The sequence below is a fragment of the Carcharhinus amblyrhynchos genome, chromosome 4 (genome assembly GCF_965287045.1).
Source record: "Carcharhinus amblyrhynchos chromosome 4, sCarAmb.v2.hapA, whole genome shotgun sequence".
Taxonomy (NCBI): domain Eukaryota; kingdom Metazoa; phylum Chordata; class Chondrichthyes; order Carcharhiniformes; family Carcharhinidae; genus Carcharhinus; species Carcharhinus amblyrhynchos.
Genome location: NC_137327.1, coordinates 40,603,652 through 40,626,946, shown reverse-complemented (window position 1 = coordinate 40,626,946; position 23,295 = coordinate 40,603,652).

The window sequence follows — 23,295 nt, the reverse complement described above, 5'->3', positions numbered from 1 at the left end:
TTCTCAGTTCAGTATACACAATTGTGGTGAACAGCAGCACAGCCAATATCATGCTAATGATAATACTCAAGTGCTTCCATTACTTTATGAGGGAACGGGAACGACAATAAAGTGAATGGCAAATCAAGTGTTCATTTTGAAAATACACAAAGAGAAATGAAAAATTGCAGATCACTCTTCAATAAGAAAGAAAATGCAAATGTAATCATCTCATAAATTTGAATCTAGATTAATATGTATATTTATTAATGTTAGGTATTATCAAAGCCTCTTCTTTTATATCAACCATATTTCCATACTGATATATTTGTCTCAATTATTATAAACATGTATAGGAGAACAGGGCCCTACTCTCACCTGGCATTGTGCTCTCACCAGGATATTATACTTTAAGCTCAATCTAAATGCTGCCCCTTAAAAATAATATTCTAAAAGACTATATCAGTTTCCACATGTACGCCAATGGAATCCAAGTCTATTTCAACATCATCTTTATCAATCCCTTCACTGATTCAAAGTTGTCAGATTGCTTTCCCACATCCAGTGGTGGATGATCAGACATTTCATCCAACAAAATGTTAGGAAGATTGAAGCCATTGTTTTCAGTTCCCATCACAAACTTCATTCCTAGCAACTGGTTCCATCCCTTTCCGTGGCAAATGAGGTTGAACCAGATAGCCCACAACTTTATGTGTCACTTTTGGACCCCAGTATAACTATCCAACCACATTTCTATGCCATCACTAAGACTGCATATATCCAACTCCATAATATCATCCAACTCTATTCCTGCCTCAGCTAATCTTCTGCTAGAATTTTTATCCACATGTTTTGTTACCTCTTGCCTTGACTATTTCAACACACCCAGCTGACCTCCCATGTTCTGCCTTTTGTAAATGTGAATTCATCCAAAACTTTGCTTCCTGGCTACTAATTTGCACCAAATTGTTCAGCAATAACCCCTGTGCATGACTTACACTGGTTCCCGACTAAGCAACATCTCAATTTTTAAATGCTCATCCTTGGTTTTAAAATTCTGCATGGCTTCACTCCTCCATGTTATGTTACTCACTCCTCCAGCCCCATAACTCGCCAAGAAATCTGTATTCCTCTAATTCTGGCCTTCTGTGCATACCTGATTGTAATTGCTCCACCATTGGCAGTAGATGCATTTATGATAGTTTCCTAAAATTCATTAAATTCTATAAAGGTTCCATCAGACTAGAGAATAACAAATATAAGCTCTCTATTTAAGAAAGGAGAGAGGCAGAAAACAGGAAACTATAGGTCAGTTAGCTTGACGCTGTCGTGGAGAAGATGTTCAAATTGATCATTAAGGTGGTTATAGTTGGGCCAGTTGGAAAAACTCAAGGTAATTGGAAAGATTCAACATGGTTTCATGAAAGGAAAAGTATGTTTAACCAATTTATTAGAATTAGTTCAAGAAGTAACATGTGCTATGGATAAAGGGGAACCTGTAGATGTACTGTACTTGGATATCCAGAAGGCATTTGATAAGGTGTCACATCAAAGGTTATTGCAGAAAATAAAATCTCATTGTATTGTGGGTAACATATTGGCACGGATAGAAGATAATAACAGAAAAAAGAAAGTCTGCAGAAATTAGTCTTTTTTTTCTGATTGGCAGGATATGACAAACAAAGCTCTGCATGAGTCTATGCTGAGGCTGCAGCCTTTTACATTTTACATCAATGATTTAAATGAAGGGATCAAAGGCATGGTAGCTAAATTTGTAGAGGACACAAAGATAGGTAGGAAAATGTATTGCAAAGAAGACATAAGGGCTACTGCAGATGAGGAGAGAGAATTTGGCACTTAACCAAATCTCTGTTCACTCAGTGGGACCAGAAAATCACACCAGTGTGAATGGCCAGAAAATTCTACCCAAGGAGTTTGCAGTCAGATATAGATAAATTGAGTGAGTGGACAAAAATCTGGCAGATTGAGTACAGGTGAGAAAATGTGAAGTTGTTCACCTTGACAGGAAAAATAAAAAAAGCAGAGTATTACTTAAGTGGGGAACACTTGGAGAATTCTGAGGTGCAGAGGGATCCAGTTGTCTTATTGCATGAGTCACAAAATATTAGCGTGCAAGTACAGCACGTAATTAAAAACACTAATGGAATGCTATCCTTTATTATGAGAGGAATTGAAGATAAAATGAAATAAATTATGCTTCAGTTGTACAGAGCATTGGTGAGACCACATCTTGAATACTGCGTGCAATTTTGATTTTCTTATTTAAGAAAGGATGTAGATGCACTGGAAACGATTCAGAGGTGGTTTACTAGATTGATTCCTGGAATGAGTTGGTTGTCTTATGAGGAAAGGTTGGACAGACTGGACTTGTTTCACTGGAGTTTCGAAGAGCGAGGGGTGACTTTATGAAGGATATAAGATCCAGAGTGGTCTTGTTAAGCAAGGGAATCAAATGTTATTTGGGGTAGATGGGAATGTGGAACTTGAAACACAAACAGATCAGCCATGATCTTATTGAACAGCATAACAGGTTGGAGGGGCCACATGGCTACTTCTGCTCCTATTTTGTATGTTCATGTGTTTATCTTCAGCTGCCAGGGCTCTAAGCTCTGAAATTTCTTTGCTACCTTTCTTTTCTCTCTATTTCAGAGCTCTCCTTTAAATCCACCTCTTTGATCAAACTTTTAATAATCTGTCCTAACATGCCTTACATGATTGAGTGTCAAATTTTATTTGATTATGCTTCCCTGAAGCTTCTTGGGATGTTTTACTTCATTAAAGGCACTATATAAATACAAGTTGTCACAGCAGTAGACAACTTTTAAGGATCCCCTTGCCTCTTCAGTAAGAAGGACACTGATAATGGAGATTGCAGCTGCTAACTATGGAGAACATTTGGCTCTTAAGTACTGTGTAAAAAGATTCATTTGCCGTGACCTCTTCAAGACATTCACCTTGGACTTTGCATTTTGATTATTAGTATCCATCCTAAAATTGCATAGCAATACTGCACTAGGATATTGCATTACAGACATCAGACCTCACCAGTGGGATTGAAATTACTTATATAAAAGATAAATTCCAAGCTGTCTCAAACTTGTACTTTTTTTAGGCTTACATTGTAGCTCAGGTTCCCGGAAGGTTCAAGTGCTGCTGGTGGCTGTCTTAACAGAGTCCCAAAAGGAAAGTCTTATCAGTCAGTCGTCTAGATATACAGGTATTGGATCCCAGGAGCCACTCTCACCACTGACAGGCATTTATTAAACATTAGGGAGGTGTACATAAGGGCAAAAGGGAGTTTTGTGCACCAGTAAAGCAGTCCTTCCAAGTTGAACCAAGGATATTTTCTGAGACATTTTCTTTGTGTGACCATAATCTATCCTTGGAACTGGTACCTATGGGCTGTTCCCCTAGGTACATATAGATTATCTATAGAATATAAACATTTCCTTGTAAATGAAACAATTCACTCCATCTATATTGGAACCGATGTGTGGTTTTTCTTGGTTATTTGATTTTAAATAAAATGAAATAATTGCTCTGATTGTGAACACATGAATGTTGATGCAAAAGACTAGCTGGTTCATCAATCCTGTCACATTTAAACACCATGACCTTCAACTGACCCCTTACCCTCCAACCCTATCCCTCGCAACAACCCAAGTAGTTGGTCATCTAATCCCCTGAGAAAGACAAAAGAAAAGTTCCTGCCAATCCCAAAAGGTGATCGATTGGTTTCCAGGAGAGCACAGCAACTGGGAGATACATCACTACTACTGCAATTGCCTCCTATACAGTCATTTTATGCTTGAATGTTTTGAAGTAGAAGGCATCATTCATATTCAACACTGTAAATGGCACATCTATCTATATGGTTTCATGAGTTTTTTTTCTGAAGGTATGCATTGTCCAATCCCATATACAAGACAGTAATTTTGGAGGTTATAAGCATGTTCATAGTGACATAAGACAGATTTAATGGCAATTCAAAACAAATCATTTTTTTTTTGGCAATTGCAAACCAAATGTAATGTCTATTTTGTTTTAAATCATGAGCAGAAGTTCCCATTAGTTGCACCATTTTTTCACAGCACAATTCACCTGAAACTGGCCAAGTAGAACAACAGTTTGTGAAATTTCAATGCCCATCTCATGACCAGGCAAATGTAGCTTCTGTGATCTTTTATCCTCATTTAAATAATATGTGATAAACCAGCCACAGCCACAAAACTGGCCAAGCCTCCAGATTGAATGACTGTGTACACTGAATTTCCAAGAATTTCACATGTCTGGGGCCCTTTGTGGAGGCTCAGAAATTGGGCTTTCATTTGGCACCAGAACATTATTAGGCACATTTTTGAAGTTTTTTTCTTAATTTAATAAGAAACTGACACCTGTAAACCAAACATGAACATATAGTTCTGAATAGTTTTAAAAAGTCATTTTAAGTTATTTAATACCACATTATGCCAAGGGGGTGGATGAGAATTAATAAAAATTCTTCTTTTTACAATAAGCCCATTTTTACACATACTAATAAAATAGCTTTTAAATGCCATTTAAATTTATCACTCAAATACATCAAGGAATAATTTTAACGCAAACACTTTTTTTCATAATGTTACTTTTAAAACATCACCCATTTGTGCTAGTTAATTGAATGTTGTATATTTGGTGATGTGTAAATGAGCTTGATCAGAAGTTTTATCAAAAATGTCTTTATAAAATTAACACAAATTTGTGCCTGGATCACTGATTGTAACCAAAGTGAAGATTTTTGGCCCATGTGTGTCTTTGGTGTTGATTCCAGAGTTATTTCATACAAATGCCCTTCATAACAAATCAAGAACAAAGGGACTGAAGTGCAAATTTCGGAAACAATGTTTGGCACAATATTACACAGGAATTTTAAAAATAAATTCTGAAATATGAAGAAAAGAAACAACTTGCTCAGCAAGAATAAAACAATGTCAATTTTTAAAAAATTAATAATTAATAAACATGATTATTAGAATGTGAAAGGATAAAATTGTGCATGTCCCACTCACACGCAGTCCCAGACTGCTCACACGCTCCCACTGTGTAAGTGGGTATGAGTATGTGTTGGTGTCCAGGGGTGAAGGTGAGTGATGACCCTGAGACTGATGCCGGAATTCTACCACCTGCCTGCCACAGAATTAGAGTGGGTGAGGGTTGGATAACGGAAATGTCCGTTGACCTCGGGTGGGAATTCCCCGTCTCGCTCGAGTGACGCATGCACACAATGCAGGAAGTTTGCAAAGCAGGCAGATTGTGATGTTAAACAATATGGAATGCTGATAATTATGGAGTTGCTGATAATTGGGCCCTCTCCCTCGATGTCAACAAAACCAAGGAGATAGTCATCGACTTCAGGAAGCATAGTGGAAAACATGCCCCTGTCTACATCAATGGGGACTAAGTAGAAATGGTTGAGAGCTTCAGGTTTTTAGGTGTCCACATCAACAACCAGTCTTGGCCTCCCATGGCGACATTATAGTTAGAAAAGCCCACCAATGCCTCAACCTTCTCAGAAGACTAAGGAAATTTGCCACGTCCGCTACAATTCTCACCAACTTTTACAGATGCACCATTGAAAGCATTCTCTCTGGTTGTATCACAGCTTGATATGGCTCCTGCTTTGCTGAAAACTGCAAGAAATTACAAAGGGTCTTGAATGAAGCCCAGTCCACTGCACAAACCAGCCGCCCATCTGTTGACTCTGTCTATATTTCCCGCTGCCTTAGAAAAGCCATCAACATAATTAAGGATCTCACGCATTCCAGAATTACTGTCTTCCACCTTCTTCCATCAGGAAAAAGATAAAAAAAATCTGAGGTCACATACCAACCGATTCAAGAACAGCTTCTTCCCTGCTGCCATTGGACTTTGGAATGTATGTACCTCGCATGAAGTTGATCTTTCTCTGCACCATAGCTATGACTATAAAACTACATTCTGCACTCCTTTCTTTCTGAATGAATGGTAGGCTTTGTCTGTATAGCATGCAAGAAACAATACTTTTCACTTTATACTAATACGTGTGACAATAATAAATAAATATCAAATCAAATTTTGTTTGGTTTTGTGGGGAAGCAATGGCCTAGTGGTATTATCACCAACTAGACTGTTAATCCAGAAACCCAGGTAATATTTTGGGGACCCAGGTTCAAATCCTGCCACAGCAGATGGTGGAATTTGAATTCAATTTTAAAAATCTGGAATTAAGAATCTACTAATGACCATGAAACCTTTGTGCTTGTCAGTAAAACCCACCTGGTTTGCTAATGTCTTTTAGGAGAGGAAATCCGTCCTTACCCGGTCTGGCCTATACGTGACTCCAGGGCCACAGCAATGTGATTGATTCTTAACTGAAATAGCTTCACAAGCCACTCAGTTCAAGGGCAGAATATCCTCTGCAGGTGGGAAAACATTGCCCCCCCCCCCCCCGCCCCACCCCCGCCGGCCATGATACTTTCTGCCACAATTGTACAAGACCTCCAGCCTTCCAACCGATGTAGAAGGCTCATTAAATCCATTCCTGTATGCATGATATGTTCATTGAAATATACCACCTACTGTAGCCCCAGCTACAACTCAAAGCAGGGCAAATCTGCATTGCCAGTGGCTGTGAGAGGGGATGAACATCAATGTACCTGGCTCCTTACAGGCTGGAGCTGGAGATACTTGCAACAGCTCACAATGACCACGCATTGTTGCATGAGGAATGTCACTCACAATCTCTGTTCATTGAGAGGGAGCTATGCTTAATTCTCTCTTACCAGAAAAAAATAGATAAAATGAGCACTTGAGTAGTGTAGGATCGCCACTTCCCCAGAGCGTCATTGACTGCATGCACGATGATTTCCAGGTGCCTCATGTGAACGCTGCCCTGTTCAGCAACCAAAAGCTCTAACAGTACCCAGCTGGATGTGACCATGCACAGAGAATTATATATAGGTTATTACCCAGTATTCTAAAACCTGCCATCATGACTTCATTCCACAGAGGTCTGTTGTGCCAGCTGCATTTAAGGCACCACAGTAAACCAAAGGATGGCCACTAAATGACTAAGGCTATCTGCTCACAACCTGAATGATGACCCCAGTGCAGAACTGCCCCACACACACACACACACACACACACACATTGCCATGAAAGCTGTGCTGCCATGGCACAGACCATTGGCATGCTGAACTTTTGTTGATTGGATTGCTCTGAAGGTGCTCTGCTGTATTTAACAAAGCCATTGTCAAGATTTGTGGTTTTGCTACATCCTAAACTGTCTCGTCACCATAAGGACACAACCAGCTGTATATAGAGCAGTTCAGGAGCAGCACCAAGAGGAGAAGGGAAAAGGAACAGAGGAAGAGAAAGAGAGGAGTCAACCCAGACAGCCCCTTTCTGTCTGAGGTCATCTAAATTTGATACCAGTAACCACAACCCCAATTCACCACTTATTAAAATTCCACATCCCTTCCCTCCTTTACTAATGCTCACTGCATCCATTTGGCCACAATATAGAAATAAAAGCAGGCGGAAAATAAGCATTCCAAACCAAATTTATAAATTAAATTAGCCACATTGCATACAAGTCACCCTTGTGCATTCTCTTAATGCATGTCTTCCATTTGCCATTACCTGTCAACATGCTCCCCAACTGCTGCAACATGGTCGTTGGAAGAGCTTGCTGATTTACAGTGGAGGAGATTGCAGATGGATTAGCGGGATGAACTCAAACAGCTCTTGCCCAAGAAGGCCCAGCTATGGATTACGCTATCCTGCTTGGAGGGAGCAACCTGGGTTAGCAGGCTGACAGGTAATGGCGTGGGCATTGATAGGGGTGGAGCACAAAATGCTGAGAGAGCACAGCCACATTTGTGCTCCACCTTCTCCAGGGTGGTGCATCAGCTATTCTATAATCTATTGGAGGACGCATTCCTGGACTGCAGTTATACCCTGTAAAGCCCTTTGTAAACACTGATATCTCCAGCAGTGAGTGTTTGTATGGCAGAAAGCTGACTTTGCATGACTCCAGTCTGAGATTTCAGTGGCTATCGGTCACTCATGTTCAGTGTCTCACAGAAAGCAGATCCTGCCTCTATATTATCCTCAAAATTATGCACAATCATTATGTGAGTTGGTCACTGTGAGTGCGAAATCCACTTACAGTGCTCTGTCTTCATCATCAGTGTCTTCTTGCTATTCCTGCATTGTCAGGACAGGCTACACTTATTGTGCCTTTGAAAAGGGAAAGACACAAGGTTAAGGTTGTGATATGGTCAGCAGGGGGAAAGTAAGATGTGTGTGCTTATTCTAGGGACAAGTGGGATGTGGAAAGGAGGCATGGAGGGGAAAATACCATCATTTTCAATGGTTTCAGCACCTCAGCATCCCAATAATCCAAACACTAGATTATCCATGCAGAGAAGAACATGCAGACCAATGGTTGGCCTCTGCTGCCTCTGGTTATGCGTCACCTAATCCTACCAGGGAGAGGCAAATGCATCATTCAATTTCTTTGGCTGATATGGCTGTCATGGGTGAAGAATTGGCAGTTGTGTAAGCCATGAGATGTGAGCTTGAAGCTTGCAACAGTGCAAGTTGTGTATGGGTACAATGCAGCATCTGAATGTCAGGTATGAGTCCTGATTGATAAAGATTTTTGGAAAGGTAGATGAGTGATGGATGGGCTGTTGTGCATTAAGCAGTGTTTGAGGGTACTTGTGCAGCTGGTAGAATAAAGCATTTGAAGGTGAATTCGCTAACATTGACCACTCATGGGTCATTGAATTTCTGGTGACACTGCAGAGACTGCATTCAGCTCCCCTGGGCTGCTTTCCTGGCATTGACCTCCAGAATCAACTGCTCCAATACATTCTAAGCTTGTTTCTGGAGGGCCTCCTGGCTCCCTTCAGGGCAGATTCCTTTCACCCACCTCCTCAATCAGTGTAGTGTCAAAAAACCTTGGGGTCTTTTCTCTCAAGTGTTATACCATTCTTCTGTTCTTCCTTTGAAGGTCAGATTCAGATTTAGATTCCAAGGGAGTCCAGAGGAGAGGCAATGGCCTAGTATAATTATCACTAGATTATTAATGCAGAAACTCAGCTAATGTTTCAGGGACCCGGGTTCGAATGCCACCATGGTAGATGGTTGAATTTGAATTCAATAAAAAAAATCTGGAATTAAGAATTTACTGGTGACCATGTCAATTGTTGGAAAAACCCATCCGGTTCACTAATGTCCTTTAGGGAAGGAAATCTGCCATCCATACCTGGTCTGGCCTACATGTGACTCTAGAGCCCCAGCAATGTGGTTGACTCTCAATTGCCTTCAAAAGAGAACTAGGGATGGGCAATAAAATGCTGGCCAGCAAGCGGCGCCCATGACTCCCAAGTGAATGAAAAAAAGACATTTGCTCCAGCCACAACCTACCTCTCACTTTCAGGCCAACTTTATGCAGGGCAGACGATGTTGAACTGGTGCTAGCCAGTCATGAATTTTCCCATGTTCAGTTATCCAGCCAGTCAACAGTGCAGTAGTAAATATGGTGCTGCAATTATGTTAACCAGCAGGCAGCACAAAGTTAGCATGCTGCTTGCAATGCAGTCAAAGGGTGCGGGTTAATCGGGCATTGCACTCCCAGCATCTGTTTTCGGTGTGTATCAAATTTAACCCCCAGTGTCTTATATATTTGAAAAGCTGTTTTTTTGCTTCACCTTTAATTGAAAGGTTCCTGTCAAAATTATCTAATCATTTTAGCATATAACCAACTTTATTTTTGCACAATTCTTCCTAAAATTCAAAGAAGTAATGAATGAAATCAAATGAAACCTCCAACAACACTGCAGTGAGTTATTTAATGGGATGTATAGTTATGTTACCTTTTTCATCTGTTCTCTTTCTATATGAATGCAGCACAGTAATCTCCCACTTTGGACCTCTGACATGTCTTTTTGCACGTCTCAGCTGAGTACTTAGAATTTCAGAAGTTTGAGTCAACAATTGTCCTATCACTCATAGGTTCCCAATCACAAGGGAAAATAGATTTGTGAATATTACTGAAGCATAAAGAGGAAGATGAGGTGAATTTACTTCACGCAATGAGCTTACAAATTGCTTTGCTACAAATAACTGTCAAACTCAAACACAAACAAAATTTAAGAAGCAATAGGAAACTACTTGAAGTAAAATATTGAAGGGTACAAGGAAAGAGTAGAGACAGAATAGGGAAGAAAGCATCAACTGGTATAGCATATCAGAGGCATGATGTGAACAAATGGCCTCCTGGTATGCTGAAAGTTCCATTATTTCCTGGTATGACAGCATAAGAAATAAGTATAGGAAGAGACTATATGACCCCTTGAGCCTGCTCCTCCATTCAATATGATCTTGGCTGATCTTCAGTCTCAACTCCACTTTTTGGTTCTCCCATGACTCCCTAAGAAACTAAAAATCTACTTTCACCTTAATTATCATCAATAGTATGACATCCACAACGTTCTGGGGTAGAGAACTCCAAAGACTTATAAAGGGGCAGCACACTGGTTAGCACTGCTGCCTCATAGCATCAGGAACCTGAGGTTGATTTCCAGCTCGGATTACTGTCTGTGCAGAGTCTGCACATTCTCCTCATGTCTGCATGAGTTTCCTCCGGGTGCTGTGGTTTCCACCCACAATCCAAAAGACGTGCTGGTTAGGTGCATTGGTCATGCTAAATTCTTCCTCAGTGTACCCAAACAGGCCCCAGAGTGTGGCAATTAAGGGATTTTCACAGTAACTTCATTGCAGTGTTAATGTAACCCTACTTGTGACATTAATAAATAAACTTAAACTTAAAGATTTTTTTTCCTCATCTCAGTTCTAAATGATTGACCTCCTATTCTAAGACTACATCCTATGTTGTAGTTTCCTGATGCTGGGGAAACAGCCCTCGAGCCTGAATTTTCAGGATGGCGAGCACTCAGTGTCCGTCATCTTGAGAGCTGGCAGGGAATGAATCACCCTCTGACCCTAACAGGCCCTCTGCAATTTTACGCTCAATTAAGCGTTCACTGGCAGGATTTCCATCCGCACTTGAATGGAAGTCCAGTTGAGGACTTGACACACAGCATTGCATTGGCTGGAAGAGTACTGCAGAGCCATGCCTGAGCCTAAGTCCTGGAACTGCACTTCAGTTGAGTACCAGGGGTCCCAAGGCGATGAAACTACAGGATACCATAAGCATGATCTTCGTGTTGGGTGGTAGGCTAATGGGGAGGAAGAGCTGTCCCCCAATTTCCCATTCCCCCCAACTCCTCCCCCCACCCCGTCCCACCCCCCCGACCCTCCCGCTCACTTCTTGCACCAGATTGACTTGAAGATACTTTTTCAGTTTCCTATCCTTAGTCATCGGGCACCCACTATACTAGAAGTGGAGGCTGGGTGGGAAAAGGACCCGAATACAAACGCGGGCTGGCTTCCTGTCTGAAGCCTTGCCTGTCCCACTGTAAATCCGCATCAGGGTCAGGGTGGGCAGGAACCTGGAGGGAATTCCATCCTTACAATTTTATGCTCCCCTCGCCTCAAACCCAATGAGGAGGATAGTAAAATTTTGGCCTTAGTGTCTATCTTGCAATGTCCCTTTCGAATCTTGTATTTTTCAATGAGATGATTTCTCATTCTTCTAAATTCAAGAGAATATAGATCCAATTTACTTGATGTCACATCATAGGGCAACCCTCTCAATCCAAAACTAATCTCATGAACTTTCGCTGTACCGCCTCCAATGCAATTAAATCCTTCCTTAGATATGGAGACCAAAACTGCACATAATATTCTATGTGTGGTCGTACCGAAACAGTCGTTGCAAGACACTCTATTCTTGCATTCCAAATCAGTGCTATTAAATGAGAATTCTGACCTCCAAAAATGCAAAGTTTAAGTTTATTTAAACAAACAACAATTCTTAATGTTAACATTCTGAAAAAATTTACTGAAGTTGATCTTACAATTCAGAATTCAATATAAGAATAGTGATCCTACTTGAGATCTCTCCATATTAAAATTCAGAACTGCAGATTGAAATAGAAGTCAAATTATCGTATCATGAGTTGAAGTATCATGGTAAACACTGCCGCTTCTATGAAGCAATAAATATTATAATTTACATTTTGCATTGCTTTACTAAGAAGTTTAAGAATGTATTTCGACCAATAGCAAAGAGATTTCCATTTCACAGTATTGCTAAAATGTGCATTGAAACCAAAATTGTGACCAACAATCTGACTACTATTCAGAACATGGAAAATAACAGCTAAGTTAAACCATAGATGCCATGTAACCTAACCATGATCTTCTGAGATTCTGTTTCAAAAATTCATGGAACTGTTGATGGCATTCCTAAAATATTGTAGCACCATCAACATGTCATCAAGGCTTCAAAATAATTTCAAAATCAGAAATATCATTGCATTGGAAAATAAGTGTAAGTTACCTATCTAGCACACAATGAACTCGAGTGATTTATTATACCCTTGGAGAGATAAACTTTTACTGCGTAAAATATATTATTTGGCCGAGTTGAATGCTATTGATTTAAATTTTGTATATTAATGTTTCTTACTATAAAAATCAGTAGAGGTCTTTCACATTAGATCAGATGAAATGGGTGAGATTCTCTTGTCTCCCAACAACTTATTTCCTGTGGCAGGAAGTGGCATGTTGTTCGCTAGTGGCAGAATTCTCTGGTCCCATTGCCGTCAATGAGAATTCCCACTGACGTCACGCCATGCAGATGGGAACCCGCAAATGGGGGTGCGCTGCCAATAGGACCGGAGAATCCCGCTGTTGTGAAAGGCCAATATTAGCACTTTAAGCACAATTGAAAAATGCCAGTCAGCATTTTGCTGTGGTTTGGAGCAGCTAACTACATAGTTTAAGTCAAGTTAAGCAAAATTAGATGCATATAATCATTCAGATTACAATTGTGACATTGGTTTCTGTGCAGAACAATTGTTTATAATTTTTTGGGGGAATAAACTCATTCTAGAATGCCACCAGTCATCTCCAACATAACCATCAACAATAATTACAATGTATGTATTGTTGCAACATATGTTGTGGGGAATGTTCCTACTTGCATTTACATTTGTAACAACAAGGCTGCGCCAATAACCATTATTTCCTTGACCAGGACATTGACTGTATTGCTTAATCCTCAAGATTTGTCTTGTCTGTTTGCTTATTTCAGGCTCATAATGTAACATAAAGCAAAATAAGGAAATTATGACTGATAACTGGAAACCAAGGCTTGAATTTTCATGCCTCCGATCATGTTGGAATGGAGATGGGGTGGGGAGGGCATTTGAACATAGGATCGCAGCCTGATTCTGAGATTCTTGATCCCATTCCCAATGTCCCCAATTTTCACGAGTGTGGAATGAAGATGGAGGAGACATGCCCACAACCTGCATTTCCAACCTGGTTGGCTCCATTGCTGGAGTTGTATCTCCTAGCTGCCTGTAATTTTTGGGGATTTGGCCAACTTCTCCGTGACTCGTGGCTCATGCATCTCAGAGGAGATGTGAACATAATCTGGATTTTGAAAGGTAAGTTCAAAAAGTCTAACCCATGCACCCTCCTTGCTCCCCATGGTCCATTCATATCAACCCATACTTTGCTGTAATGTGGCTCTTGTGGTATCTCTTCCTTACATCACAGACAGATCTCCTTGATTGGTGTCATCAGCCAGGTCCTCAGAGGGTAGTTGTGGGAAGCCAACCATTCAATCTGTTTGGAGGTGCAAAGACCTGTGGTAGAATTGCCTGGTGAAGATTGTAGGAGCTATGGCAGCTTCCAAGAAATCTTGAACGTACATAGAAAATACACATCTGGTTGATGAATACTGCAGAATTATCTGATGGCACCTTGACCATTATGAGTGCCAACAATAATCTCCTGAATTGTGAAAATCCAACCTTTGCTGCAAAGGTAAGAGCTTTCTGTATCTGTATCCCACATGTTGGGAGCTTTGGCACACCATCTGTGAATTGGGAATCGGACATTTGGGCTGCAGATTGCGAGATCCCGCAGATGTTTCCAGGCTGATGCCTTAAAGGAGCCAAAAGCAAATAAATTCAGGGTTGTGATAACCTTGATGTTAACTGGCAACTCATGCCCACATGACCTTCTTGGAAAGAGGTCTTATTCCAAGAGGTTACAAATTTCAGCAATGAGATGGTGCAAGAACCTGAACTTCCTGAGGAAATAATACTCAGTCATATTGATATAGCTAATCCTTTGCCTAGCGCATATCGCCTCCTTCAAGCCTCATCTCTAAATCCTCTAAATGTGGCTTTGGAGAAGGCAGCTGTTGTTGCTGTTGGAGTTGCTGGTCCTCTTGTTCCATGAAAGCAGTCATATTATGACCTCAGAAGCTCTCCAGTTTTGCAGTGAAGGCTGAGAACTGATAAGCTTACACGGAGGTAAGTAAGATCCAAGGTACTGCAAGTCAAATGACTTACACCAAGTTGCACTTGCCTATAAATTAGGAATAAAGCCCTTTCCATAGGCATGGCTGCAGCTGTTCACTTTCTCAATTTAACTGTTTTCTCGCAGGCAACACTCAATGGCATGCCACTGTGGTCTTGCCTTGTGCAGTCTGGTGAGATCCACAAATTGCATTAAATCAGTGTGCTAGCTGTTAAAGCCAGAGTTGAAGACGAACTTTCTACTTAATTGCTGTTTAACATAGTTAAATATCTAACCCAACATTTTCAAGAGAATTTCTCTCTCATGCTCTTGTTAAATGCAGAAGAGAAGGAGAACACATCAGGTTCCCCACACATTCCCTGCACATATCTTCCCCTTTGCAGATAAAACTCCACCCATAGAGGTTCAGGGCTGAATTAACTTTAACAGCCTTTGGTGGGGCCTTGTCTGTCCTAGAATGTGGCTGCAGTTTAGGCTGCAACATGCAACGCAACACTGATATGCCTGTGTGAAATCTTAACCTGCACATTTAATTGCTGGAACAAGCCTGGGTATAACTGCAGGTGAGCCGAGTCCACTTCTGGTGCAATCTGATCAAATTGGCATCTCAATATCTTTTCTTCTTCTTTGTACAAGTCACACTCACACAGCAGCTGAGAGCGATCCCCATTGGGCCAGCCATTATGGTTGCTTTCTTTCGCTGAGTTCACCAAATAAAACTTCTAAAAACCCTTAAAAACACACGCATACACATAGACACATACACACACACACGCGCGCGCGCGCACGCATGCACACAAGGCTCTCAGACTGTTCCTTTAAATAACTTCATAAACAAAGGCATAGCCTAATAGCCCTGAATGGACATTCTTATACGGTCAGAATTTAGCAGCAATGTGCTTTTTATGCAAAGGTGGGAAAATGTCATCAATATGTAAATCATGTCATATTATATTGTAATGAAGCTCTCGCCTATTTCTGTTGAAAGTCTTCTTTTGCTGTGTTGGAAATGCACATGATACATATTATGCGTGGAGATTGAATGCAACTGATCTCCATCTATATTTCTGCTCTGTTACGCCCAATTGCGCTCATTTATCGGGTGTAACAGAAACAAAAACTGGGCTGATATATTCTCCTATTATTGATACCTTTTGATATTCAGTTTGTTCAGGTTGGTAATTGTGATTGTAAGTGACCCATCGTTTGATGCTGAGAAAGCCAAGAGAGCAGCTGGTGATGAAAATAATGGTGGTGACAGTGGGAGTTGTCATGAGGAATGATATTTAACGAGAGAGATTATTTTGGATGATTACTTTCAGCTATTGCAGGCTCTGATTGTGGGAAACCTTCTTGTTTCTCTTTTGGGGACTAGAGAATCGTTATCTGTTGTTAAGGTTGTTAAGATAATGATTTTCTCGCCTTCCATGCTATGGCCTGTGAAGCCAGACATTATATCACTGGCCTCCTGATTACATTAGTGTGGCATTACTACAGGTTCAAGTTGCACATGAGGTTAACCTTTTGTGTTCTTAAGTCTCTTCCAGTTAGCATAGAACAGTTTTGAAAAATTGTTCGTGTTAACCCCAGACAAAATAATTTTATTATAATTAGATAGTTTCAGTTAAGGTTGTAAATGATTTAGTATAATTACAAAATGATGTACTCCACTGTAAAGTTACCACATAATGTCTTCAGACTGGGGCAGAAAGCAGAATGGCACTGCATCAGATGAAACATAAGACAAAAGCTATATTTTGTTCACAGTGAGTGCTTAAAAGGTCAAATCAATAATCAGGTAATCTATAATTGTAGTACAAATAGAAGATTGAATTTGCCCACCTGTGATTTATTTTAAACTGTGCCAGATGAATATATTGCCTCTTCTTGTGAAATAACTGGAAAGCACTTTTGTTCCTTGGTGGCCTAAGTCTTTTGTTTTCCCCTTTAACTCACCCTGCTATGATACACAAGTCATTGTCCACTAAACCAAATCAATTACATCTTGTCCTTTCTCTTTTTTTCTGTTTCCCTCTTTGGTGCCTGTCTCCACAATGGTGTTTGGAAAACTACTTAATCCCTTCACAATGTACTCCTAGGACTTCAACTCTGTAAGTACCAGTGGGATAAAGCCTCGACCCAGTAAAACCTCCCCCTGAGACTAACTCAGCTTATGCTGATTGTTGTAGGAAGACAGTCAAGATGTTCTTGTGTCTGATCATATGGTACTTTATATCAGATGAATTTTAGCTATTGCTCGAATGTTTTTTTCATGCGGACACCAGTCAGACCATCACAATCTAATGTTAAGGGTTATAGTAACAAGCCCCTGTCTTAAAGTTGTTCTATTTGAAAGAGAATGCTCATAAAGAGAAAAGGAAAAACAGTGTTGGGAGTGTGGGGGCAAGACAAAAGGGGTTGACGTGCACATTTTAGCAGTTATTTACAAAGTATCATTAGCAGCAGGCAAGGAAAAAGTCACTGACTCAAGTTCTTGCTTGTAGGCTGGTAGGTCTAATAGAAGTCAGATGATCGCATATGGTGGTATGACAATGTGGAATGAGAATGCATTGGTCATAGCCATGCAAAATGTTGTTGGTAACTTTGATTAGGGTGACCTGTGACCAGCATGGAAGTCAAACTGAAGGGAATGGAACAGCATATGATAAAAGACACAGGTCTGCAGACTGGATGCTAAGCAGAATACCAAGCATTGGTTAGAACATTACTTTGCAAACTTTTCCCCCTGGGCCCCCATTTTGAGGCTTTGAACCTGCTATGACCCCTCAGAGACACCTGTGAGAGTGGAGGTGGGGAATCTATGGGACTGGGGTGGGGGGAAACCTGAGAGAGCAGAGAGGTAAGAGTGGCATGGTGCAGGACACTTGTATGGGTGGCAAGGCAGAATTTTGCATGGCGCTTTTATCTTTTCAATTGCTTTTTTCAGTAGGAGTCAGACCTTAAGCGTGAGCCTTTCAGGCCACGCTCACTGTGGTCACCCACTGTTTAAAAGAAGGTAAGAATTTAAGGGGCTTCACAGGTGTTAACTTTCAGAGCTTCACAGAAGCCAGTGCCACTGTAGAGATCATGAGCCTCAGTTTGAGAGGGTTAAATGATTCAAAGTTTGAATGTCAGCTTTGCAAAGACTGAGCTGGGGAATAACAACAATTTTATAAGGGTGTACCTAAATTCCCTAAATGTTTTTATTTTCAATGGAGAAATTACCCCCATTACTTTATCCATTACTGCACACGTCAAGAGTGCTGGTGTTGCAGAGCCCTAGGTTATGTTAGAGTAATTCTTTGTGTTTGAATAGGTGATAATGTGCATTCTGCACTGTTGACACCTTGCAGAGGCAAACCCTGATGCATCCGTGACTGCTTCCTGTGCATCCCTCAGTCTGATTCCACTAGCACGTGCAGAAAATATCATCTAATCATCTCTGTTCACCTTTAGACAAAATCTGAATAAAGCAGGGTGATTAGATAACACTAAGCTCCAGAAGGAATTCAAGTGATGGCGTAAACCATGGGAGTAAAGTCTGAAATTCTGACTTACTGCACATCTCCGATTTCATTCCGCCCACTGTTGGTGACCATGACTCCAGCTGCCTAGGCTCTAAGCTCTGGAATTTCCTCACGTGACCTTTCTGCCCCTTGCCTCTTTCTCATCTTTTAAGTTGCTCCTTAAATCCATGTCTTTGACCAACCTCTTGCCGACTGGTCCTGGGTGATTACTGTTAAACTCCATGTTGTTATTGCATCTGGTATCATCCTTGCAAGAGTTACCCTTTGTAATCACTGAAATATATCAAGAGAGATTCAACAATTGGCTGCTAGTAAATCACACATTTAAAATGCATTATTATTGAAGTCAATTGTCTTATAAACCTAACAGTAATAAATGATGTAAAAGAATCAAACACGCTCAGTGTGTGTCATCAGCAATGTAGGTTGTGTGACAGTATGTCCATACAGCAGCATACCTGCACAGACAACATATGAGTCAGCCACCTTTAAGTTGCTATGCGTGTAGGGAGACACACTTAGCTAATTGAGCATCAGCCGTAGCTCAGTTGGTAGCACTATTTATTGACTCTGATTCACAGAGTTTCAGCTTAAAGTGTCACTCCATAGCTTGAATAAAAAGTCACTGACACTGCAGTACTGAATCTTTCAGATGAGACAAAGAGCGAAGAACAGTACAGCACAGGAACAGGTCCTTTGGCCTATCAAGTGCCAGCAAAGATGCCTCTCTAATCTAATATTTTCTTGCCTCTATGTGGTCCATATCTCTCTATTCCCTGTCTATTCATGTATCTACTCAGATGCTCGTTGAATGTTGTTACAGAATCTGCTTCCAGCACCTCCTCCGGCAGTGTGTTCTAGGCATTCACCACCCTCTGTGTGAAAAACTTGCCTTTACATCTCTTTTAAACTTTCCCCCTCTTACTTTCAACCTACGCCCTTGAGTTATTGATCATTCAATCTGAGAAAAAGATTCTGACTATCCACTTTATCGAAGCCTGTCATAATCTTGTAAGCCTCTATCAGGTCCCCCACATCCTCTGACACTCCAATGAAAACAATCAAAGGTTGTTCAACCTTTCTTCATAGTCCATATCCTCCAAACCAGGCAAAATGCTGGTAAATCTCTTCTGCTCCCTTTCCAGTGCATTAACATCCTTCCTGTAGTGTGACCAGAATTGTGCACAATACTCCAAATGTGGCCTAACTAAAGTCTTATGCAACTGCAACATGATTTTCCAACTCCTATACGCAATGCCCCGACCAATGAAGGCCAGCATGCCATATGCCTTCTTGTCCACCTGAGTTGTCAGCTTTAGAGAACTGTGGATCTACATGCCTAGATCCCTTTATGCTAATATTTCTAAGGGCTTTACATTTACTCTATACTTTCCTTCTGCATGTAAACCTTACAAATCGCATCACCTCACATTTGTCAGGGTTAAATTCCATCCACCATCTTTCGCCCCAGGACTACAGCTGGTTTATATCCTGCTGTATTCTCTGACAATCGTCCTCACTATCTGTTACTCCCACAATTTTTGTATCATCTTCAAAATTACTAATCAGACCACCTACATTTTCCTCCAAATCATTTCTATATTCTACAAACAACAGAGGCCCCAGCAATGATTCTTGTGGAACATTGGTTATCACAGACCTCCAGTTAGAAAAATACCACTCCACTACAACTCTCTGCTTTCTATGCCCAAACCAGTTTCATATCCAAGATCCCATATGACTTCACCTTCTGTATCAGCCTGCCCTAAGAGCCTTATTGAAGTCCATGTATACAACATCCACTACCCTGGCCTGGTCAACTTTTCTTGTCATTTCCTCAAAGAACTCAATCAAGTTTGTGAGACATGACCTCCCATTCACAAAACCATGCTGCCTATTGCGAATAAGCCTATTCTCTTCCAGATGTGAGTACAGCCTGTCTCTAAGAATCTTCTCCAATAATTTCCCCTCCACTGATGTAAGCATCACAGGCCTGTAATTTCCCGGATTGTCTCTACTTGAGCTTATTGAACAGAGGAACAATGTTAGCTACTCACCAATCCTCAGTATCAATGGTACCTCGCCTGTGGCTAAAGAGAATACAAAGATTTTGGCCAAGGCCTCAGCAATTTCTTCTCTTGTCTCGTTCAGTATTCTGGAATATGGTCCTGGGGACTTGTCCGCCTTAATGTTTTTCAAAACCTCCAGTACCTCCTCCCTTTTTATCTGAACATGCCTTAGATTGTCAACATCCTCCTTTCTACACTCACCATCCACCACACTCTTCCCCTTTGTGAATATTGATGCAAAGTACTCATTAAGGATCTCACCTACCTCGTCTGTCTCCAGGCACAAATTCCCTCCACTCTCCTTGAGTGGACCTATTCTTTCTTTAGCTACCCTCTTCCTCATTATAGACGCATAAAAAGCTTGGGATTCTCCTTAATCCTGCCTCCTAAGGACATTTCATGGCCCCTTTCAGCCCTCCTAAGTTTAAGTGTTCTCCTGCTATCTTTGTATTCTTCATGATCCTTATCCGTTTTCAATTTCCTGAAATTTATATATGCCCCCTTCTTTTTCACTAAGTTCACAATCTCTCTTGTCATTCAACATTCCGGAATCTTGCCAAGTTTATCCTTTATTTTTACAAGAACGTACTTGCCCTGAATTGTTAACGACTGACTTTTAAAACACTCCCACATATCGGATGTGGATTTACCCGCAACAGTCCCAATCCACATTCCCTAGCTCCTGCCTCATACTGTTGTAATTAGCCTTCCCCCGGTTTAGGACTTTTATTCTGGAACTACTTCTGTCCTTTTCTACAACTATCTTGAAACTGATAAAATTGTGATCACTGTTCCCAAAATGGTCCCCCACTGAGACATCAATCACCTGTCTGGGCTCATTTCTCAGAACCAGGTCTAAAATGATCCCTTTCCAAGTTGGGCTATCTACATACTGCCTCAAGAAGGAAGCACTCTTGGACACATTGAACAAACTGTTCCGTCTCCCAAGCCCCTGGCATTAAAGGAATCCCAGTCTATGTTGGAGAAGTTAAAATTGCCCATCACAACAACCCTGTTGTTTTTATATCTTTCCATAATCTGCGGACATATCAGTTCTTCCATTTCATGCTGGCTATTAGGAGGTCTGAAATACAATCCCAACAGTGTGATTGCGCCTTCGCTCCTGTTCCTGAGTTCTACCCATATGGCCTCACTGCATGATCCCATCAAGGTGTCCTCACTCTGTATAGATGTGACATTCTCCCTAATCAGTAAATCGACACCCCCACCTCTTTTGTCACCCTCTCAATCTCACCTGAGCATCTAAATCCTGGAATGTTAAGCTGCCAGTCCTGCCCTTCTTTCATCCAAGTCTCTGTAATTGCCACAACATCATAGTTCCACGTAGTAATCCACCTTACCTGTCATACTGCTTGCATTGAAGCAAACACACCTCAGACTTTCTGTCCTGTCATGTTTAGTACACTCTCCTTGTGTTTTATTTCTCTTAGCCTTACTGGACCCATTCACTGAGTTGTCCATAGTCTCTGTATTCTGCACTGTGGTACTTCTTGATTTTTGTCTTTGGTTTCCCTGCCTTCTACTTTTTCCCCTTACTGTCTTTTGTTTCTATCCCCACTCTACTTCCCTCTGACTTCCTGCATCAGTTCCCATGTTCTAGTTCTATCTGTAACCCCCATGACTTGTCTGGACTTGCAAAATCTCACTAATTGTCCTGTCTGGAGACAATATACATCTCTTTAACCTGTGCTTAACACTCTCTCCACTCACATTGTCTATACCTTTAAGACTTGATTAGCTGTAAAGAATCACATTCCAATCATTATTCTGTAAATTGAATTTGCGTCTTTATATGCCCTGTTTGTGATTAGAACTCCCACTCACCTGATGAAGGGGCAGCCAGCGCTCCGAAAGCTGGTGGTTTTTGCTACCAAATAAACCTGTTGGAATTTAACCTGGTGTTGTGAGACTTCTTACTGTGTTTACCCCAGTCCAATACTGGCATCTCCACATCATCAGTTCCCATGCCCCTGCTACATTCAATTAACTTCCCCAACAGCACTAGCAAACACTCCCCTTCACACATTGGTTCTAGGCCTGCCCAGGTACAGACCGTCAGATTTGTAATCGTCCCAGTTCCCCCAGAACTGGTTCCAATGTCCCAGAATTTGAATCCTTCCCTGTTGTACCATCCCTCAAGCTCATGATTCTATCGTGACATTCCTAACATTAAACCGGGTCCTATTAACCTTTTTGGCTATATGTAAAAGATCCGAAGGCATTATCGCAAGAACAGAGGAGTTATCCCCAGTGTTCTGGCTAATATTTATTCCTCAATTAACATCACAAACACAGATTAGCTGGTCATTATCATTTTACTGTTTTGGGAGTTTGCTGTGGACATACTGGCTTGCTGTGTTTCCAACAACAGTGACTACACTTCAAAAGTACTTCATTGGGTATACTGTAAAGTGCTTTGAGAAGCTGCTGTACAAATACAGATTTTTTTTCTGCCCATGCACTCCAAAAAATAACAATTTAAGAAAGAAGGGAAACAGAAGGCAGGAAAATATAGACCAGTTTGCTTAACATCTATCATAGGGAAAATGCTAGAATCTATTATTACAGAGGTTATGGCAAAAAACCTAAATATATTTTAGGCAGAGTCAACATGGTTTTGTAAAAGGGAAATCATGTTTGACTGATTTAATTGTGCTCTTTGAGGAAGTAACAAGTAGCATGGATAAAGGGGAACCTGTAGATGTGGCGTTTTGGTTTTGAAAAAGGCATTTGAAAAGGTACCACATCAAAGCATACCACACAAAATAAGATCACCTGGTTTAAAGGGCAGCATATTAGCATGGATAGAGGATGGTTAGTTGACAGGAAGTAGAGAGCAGGGATAAATGGGTCATTTTTGTGTTAGCAATCTATAACAAGTGGAATTCCATTACAATCAGTGTTGGACCTCAAGTTTTTATATTTTATATCAATGATTTAGATAAAGGGATGGTTGTTAAACGTGCTGATGACTCAAAGATTGGTGGGAGGGTAGATTGTGAAGAAGAGATAAGGAGTCTGCCAAGGGATAGTGAGTAGGCAAAAATTTGGCAAAGTATAATATGGAAAAATGTAAACATGTCCACTTTGACAGAAAGAATAGAAAAGCCATATGTTGTTTAAATGTGAAGAGATTGGAGAACTCTTTGGTACAGAGAGATCTAGGTGCCCAGGCACATGAACCACAA